Source organism: Dipodomys spectabilis, unplaced genomic scaffold (genome assembly GCF_019054845.1).
Source record: "Dipodomys spectabilis isolate Male_0828 unplaced genomic scaffold, ASM1905484v1 ptg000583l, whole genome shotgun sequence".
In the NCBI taxonomy this organism is placed as follows: domain Eukaryota; kingdom Metazoa; phylum Chordata; class Mammalia; order Rodentia; family Heteromyidae; genus Dipodomys; species Dipodomys spectabilis.
In genome coordinates this window covers 3,088,088-3,094,861 of record NW_024871260.1, presented here as the reverse complement: position 1 = coordinate 3,094,861, position 6,774 = coordinate 3,088,088, and positions in this window count along the sequence as shown.

Below are 6,774 nucleotides of genomic sequence, written 5' to 3'. Positions count from 1 at the left end.
GGCTTTCATAAAATTCAGATACATAGAGTTGTGTCTTCTGTCATTTGCTAAAAATTTCTTCCAGGAAAGGTTATCAATTACTTATAAATAATGCGTAATTCCTAGGTATTGCAGTTATCACATACACTTTTGATTGAGTTATCTCTGTATAAACTCAAAATAACAGACAAAAAAAAAACCCCTCAAAATAAACAGAAATCACATCTTTGTTTTAAACGCTGTAGTCTACAGAGTTTTAACCAACACCAAAAACATCCCTTTAGGTATTCTGCATTTTGTGTGAAGAATTTTTAACAATAGTTTTTTTTTTTTTTTCTGACATGTAATTCACTTGCAATATATTACCTCCTTTTATTGTATACATTTTATTGCTTTGGAAGTGAATTGTACCTTCATAGGTTTTCAAAGCCTAATTTTCACAAACTTGCATTTCTTCAAATAGAAATCTATAAATTTTAGAACAGACATTAAAATAGATATAAAATTCTGTAACAGAAATTTATCCAGCATACATCCTCTATAATGTGTCTTTTCAAAATTTGATTTTGGGGATTTTTTCCAGGGTCTCATACAGACTATTCAAGTGCACTGTCAATGAACTACAATTCCCTGTCCAAACACGATTTTTTTACTTCTCTTTAATACAATCATAGAATTGTAATGAATGGATCCTATGCAATTGTTTTTGACCTCTAAGACTTGAAAACTTGCTTGCTGAAATGATTATAGTATTATATAAATCGATTATCATGAGGAGTTTATCAATTTCTCCACAAATGCATTGCTATATTTTGTATCATCTTTTTATATTAGGGTCATAGTAGTGAGTTTTATTTTTCTTTTTTCTTAGATACTAAAGAGAAACTTCTTTCAAATGCTCCTCCTATTGACTATTAATTTACACATGTTCTTTAAATAAATATCCTATTCAGGAAAAAATTTATGTAGAATTAGAAGATATAAAAGTACTTAACATTCAGAATCATTGTAGCATTCACATTGTAGCATTAACAAATAAATTCCCTCTATCTGTTGGATATGCTTTCACTTCGGTTATGGTGTCCTTTTAATTATGAAAGGCTATCACTTGATATAATCCAGTATATTCTTGCTTTTCTTTAGCCACTATACTTTCCATTTAGAAACCTTTACTAATACAATGTCATGAATTTTTACGTTTATGTCTTATAGGTTTTTACATCTCACATTTAGTTTGATGATCATTTTTTATTTTAAATTTTTGTATAAGGATTGAGGTAGTACAGGCGCCTGTAGGTCACACTTGTAATCCTAGCTACTCAGGAGTCTGAGATCTGAGGATCACGGTTTAAAGCCAGCCCGGGCAGGAAAGTCCATGAGACTCTTATCTTTAATAAACCACTAGAAAGACAGAAATGCTGCGGTGGCTCAAGTGGTAGGGTGCTCGCATTGAGCTGAAGAGCACATGGACAGTGCCTAAGCCCAGAGTTCAAGCCCCATGAGTGACAAAAAAAAAAAACAAAACAAAACAAACAAAGAAAAGGATTGAGTTAGTAGTCTAAGATCATCCTTTAAATCTCGAGAGACAATAGTGCCAATACACCCATTTAAGATTCTATTTTTATTTCATAAAGTCATAGGATAGTTTTCAAAATCTATTGACCATAAAACTGAGAATTTATTTTTGACAAATCTGTTACATTCTTCTATGTGTCTGCTTTTGTAGTAAAACTATGTTGTCTTCACTACTGAACATGGTAATAAGATTCAAAGCTAGTATGAAGACTGAAGCTACACCATTTTACAAGATTGTTCTGACTGACCTGTATTCCTTGAATTCACATACGAGTTTATTGAGCAGGTAGACCAATATTCTACAGAGATATCTAGATGTTTGATAGTCACTTATATTTTTTACCTTGTAAAAACACAAGACCCCAGATATTATATATAGACAAATGTATTTAGAGAGTAGTTGAAACAACTAAAATTAATTCAGGAATGAGTTAAGATTTAGATAACACTGTAGCATAACAAAGCTGAATAACAACTTGAGCTGTACAACAGAGGAGAGTAAAAGGGGAAAGAATGATGGACTACATAGGAGCTCTATGTCATTGCTATTGTGTTTCAAAAACAAAAAGAGTTCAGGGAAGAGAAGGAGAAAAATAAAGTGTCCTGAGACAAGTTTCTTTTTAATCCATCTAATAGTTTGGACTAAAAGTCAGTGAAAATGGGAAAAATTAAAATAGAAAGTAAAGCATTGTATATACCTCTTACAATGTAAAGAAATTGTAATAGGAATGTGATAAGTATTTTCCAAAGAAATAAGAGAAAGAATAGTTAAACCCTAAAGGGAAAGAGAATGAAGAGAGAAGAGAAACAAAGTAAAACCTTTATCAATAACAAACACAAGAGATTGGAAGTGAAAAGGCAGTGGAAATATTCTAAATAACAATAACATTTGCTTGCGTGGATAGAATATGGATCACATGTTATCATATATAAGTTTGAAAAAGCATACTAGGAATGAAAGTTTGAAAGTCATGATTTAAAGCACTATTTGGATTATAACTAGACAGTATAGCTCAGTGGTTAACCATTGGGCTAGCATGTATGAAGCAATGGTGTGACCTCCCAAGCATTATAAAGTATGCACAAAGCACACACACACACAAAAACCACATAAACACACCCACACAAACATACACACATTTGGAATATTGATATTATCATATTAAACGGAGGAAATTATCAAAAATAGTAAAAATATGTTAATATATGAAATCATAATATTTCTCGTACAATTTAAAAGTTTAGTAAAAATAAAAGAGTCACAATATACCTGGATTTTAATAGATTAAGTAAATAGAAAATTCATAGAAGACATGAGAACCGCTGCAAATAAGTTTTAAATAAACATTTTGAAACATGTGTCCTTTTATTTTGACAAAAGATTGATGTTACTGGTGTTTAAACTCAAGATGTAGAATATGATAGAGATGTTTGAAATTCCACACCTTGGGAAGGAGGGAAGGGTGCTGGGGCATGGGCAGGCATCTCAATTTCCTTCTATATTCCAAAGTCTCCTTGAGACTCTTCCTCACAACTCAGCCATCTCTACCTTCCTCAATTGCTGGTAGTGGTATAAACTAACAGAGGGAATCCTGGTGCTACTAGGCAGCATGGAATGTGGGCGTGGCCACCATTCTTGTATCTCATTGGTCAGAAAGAACCATGAAAGAATGGAGGTGTGGCCAGAATCCTGTGATGCAGCAGCATGGCTGAGTCAAGAAGATAACAGCTCCCGCAGCCCTTTTCCCAGGGAACAATGTCCAATTCAGTTGGAGACATGAGGGTGACTTCCTTCAGCTGGATGGCTTCACAGATTGTTGTGTATGTCTGTTTGTTCCCAGTCCCGGACCTTGAACTCAGGATATGAGCACAGTCTGTGAGTTGCTTTTGATCAGCTGGCCTTCCACACTGGAGCCACAGGGATTCTGGCTTTGTTGGCACTGAAGTTGGACTTTCCTGCCTTGGGTGACTTTGATCATGATCCTCCCATCACAGCCTTGTAAGTATCAAGGAGGACTACTGAGAGCAACTGGTGCCTGCCTAATCATTGGTCTTGTTGATGTTCTTGGACAGACTGGTGAGTTCCCTATTCTCGGGTTTAAGTGGTGGGAGCTGTAGCCCACAGTTGGAATCTTGTTCCTGCCACCTCCAAATGGAAGGAGATCCTAAGAAACTTATTCCTGTCCATATGATTACCAATGGAATATGATGTATGTCATGATTGAAAGAGCAGTTCTTGAATGATTCTAGGATAAAATTATACACAATTATGTTATAGGACACTGATCGATGTTAGTTAATACTTTATGAGGCATTTAAACAATCACATTAATAAAATGGAGGTATAATGAAATACCGTAGAATTACTATACTATTACATACTATAAAGATGCCATTTTTCAGCCAAGACTGAGATTGGAACCTGTGGTCTTGGTAACTCTGTTGCACTGTGTGGGAAAGGGGAGCTGGCCTCCTTGAAGTCAAGAAATTCATGTCTACTCCTTAGGCCTGAAAAAGATCCCCACCACTAGAAAACATCCTATTCATGTACAATTTACATATACGATTTATATTTATATACATATGTTGACTCCATATTGCATTCAGTGCAGTTATTTTATTTTTTTGTTTTATTCATGTATTGACCATTTATTTTGAATATTATGGCACATAAAACATTGATTGCATAAGATAGCGGTCTGCTTATGTATTCCACTTCATACCTGACACCCAGGACTTTCACAGAAAAGAAAACATGTGTCACCATCAACTTCTTACACCACAATTCATTTTTGGGGAGTGCTGGCATCTGAACTCACAGCCTACAAGCCTACAAGGCCCAATTCATGAATGAGTGAGGGTCAGGACGCCATCCTGGGGTAAATTGAGCTGACAGGTTGTTCCCAGGACCTGAGATCAAGCCCCAGGGGTTAACAAAATAAGAGCAGATTGACATGCAGATGGAAGTATGCTAATAAATATGTTTTTACAGAGTGTCAGAGATGTCTATACATTATTCAGTTATATAGACTACATACCTACCAATTCCTGGGTATTAATCATGCGTCGATGTAATTAATTATATTGTTTTCATTCTTTTATTTTTAATGAAAACAATCAGTGTCCTGAAATTTTTGCGTTCCTGTAAGTAATAATATTCTTTTTATGCTTCATAAATATTAAATAAAATCAATTACCCTCTTGAAATTCTGATGTCTAATTTTATAGGAGCATCATTCATGATCAACTCATTGAACCTTGACATTGATAACATTCTATTGTTCTTCCTATGGATGGGAACCATTTTCTTAGTATCTCCTGCCATTGGTTGGTGTTAGGAGGGGGATTCGAAATCAGGGCCTATGTTGCCACGTGGGTCTATGGCTTCCCAGATAGTCTGCCAGCCTTCAGAATTGCAAAGTGAAGTACCCTTTTCAACAGTGTCATTCAGACCCATGAGGGTCACCGAGCAAAGGAAGAAAACATAAAAAGGCCACATTTTTTTCTGTGCATGGCTTTCCCTACAAGACCTGGGGGTCTAGGATCCCAGAAGGAGCTGTAGATCTAGTGGCTGCAACCCGGCTTTAGGTGATCGAAGCTGAGGCAGAGTTGCCACAACCTGACTTCAAGTCCCCTACTGAGAAAAGTAAAATAAAAAATTTAGCTCCCTGGCTTGCAATTCACACAGTTCATGGTTACAGTCTTCGGATTTGAACTCAGGATCTGGGTAAATCTGCAGCAATGTGGATGAAGGGGAAGATCACTGTAATTGAAGATAAGAAAGTCAGGCCTGTTCACTAGTCCTGAATTCAAGTCCCAGCCCTGGAAACATACTATTTATATACATTGTAAAGATAGGATTTATACTTACCTATAGATCTTAGGTCCATACATGTTTGGTGTGGTTGTTCCTTGAAATTTTGTTTTATTCATTTATTTACCATTAATTGTACTATGATGAAACCTATTCCGTTTATTACATTGATGACATCCTATCACAGAGAATCTAGATTTGTAGAAATGTTCTCCACCATGCCAGTATTCTCAGGATCACCCAGGATATTCAGAGAAAATGAAAACAAGTTTCACACATGGCTTCTTACTCTACAACCCACTTGTTGGTAGTGCTGGGATCTGAACTCAGGGCCTAGTAGGACCAATTGGCCAATAAGTCAAGTTGAACATGCCAACCTGTGAGCAAGGATCTAGGCCATTCCCTAGATCCCCAGGGTGGTCCACTATAGTCATAAATTCATAATTTAAACATACAATCTATATTGACATACATGTGTCAACAGCATCTGGTGTTTAGTGAACTTCTCCTTATTTTGTCTCTATTTCATGGAGGTATTGTGTATTTTACTAAATATGGTGACAGGTATAACGTTGCTGACATGGATGACAACCTGTTCCTATGGTTATAGGGTTGCCTATGAATTCCCCTTCTTGGTTGAGACTCAGGACTTTCACAGGAGAAGAAAACGTGTGCAACCTTGGTTTTCTCACATCAGAATGAATCTTTTGGCAGTGCTGGAATTTGAACTCAAGGCCTATTAGGCCCAATTGGTGAATTGGTCATGTTAAGCACAGCAGCCTGCGAGGCTCTAAGGAGCCAGGCCATTCCTGGGACCTGAGATTGAGCCCTGGTGGGGGGGGCCAAAATAGTCATAAATTCATAATTAAACAAAGGATCTATATTTCCAAACATGGGTGGGCTGCATCTTGCGTTTGGTATAGTCATTCTCTTTATTTTGTGTCTTATTCATTGATGTATTTTGTATTTTCTTGAGTATAGGTTGACAGATGTAACTGTGGTGAACTGGATGACAACCTATTCCCATGAGTATAGAGTTGCCTATATATTCTCCATCCTGGCTGAGACCCAGAATTTGTATAGCACAGGAAAAAAGGTGCAACGACTGGCTTCTCATATCAGGGTGAATTTTTGGCAGTGCTGGGATTCGAACTCGGGGCCTAGGAGGCCCAACTGCCAAATCGGTCCAAGTGATCACACCAGACTGTGAGCCACTAAGGAGCTGGGCTCTTCCCAGGAACAGAGATTGAGCCACAGGGAGGCCAAAATAATGCTCAATGCATCATTGAAACATGGGATGTATATTCACATCCATGTATGGACTGCATCGTGCATTGAGTGTACTTATTGTGTTTATTTTGTATGCTATTCATGGATGTATTGTGTATTTTCTTATGTATATGATG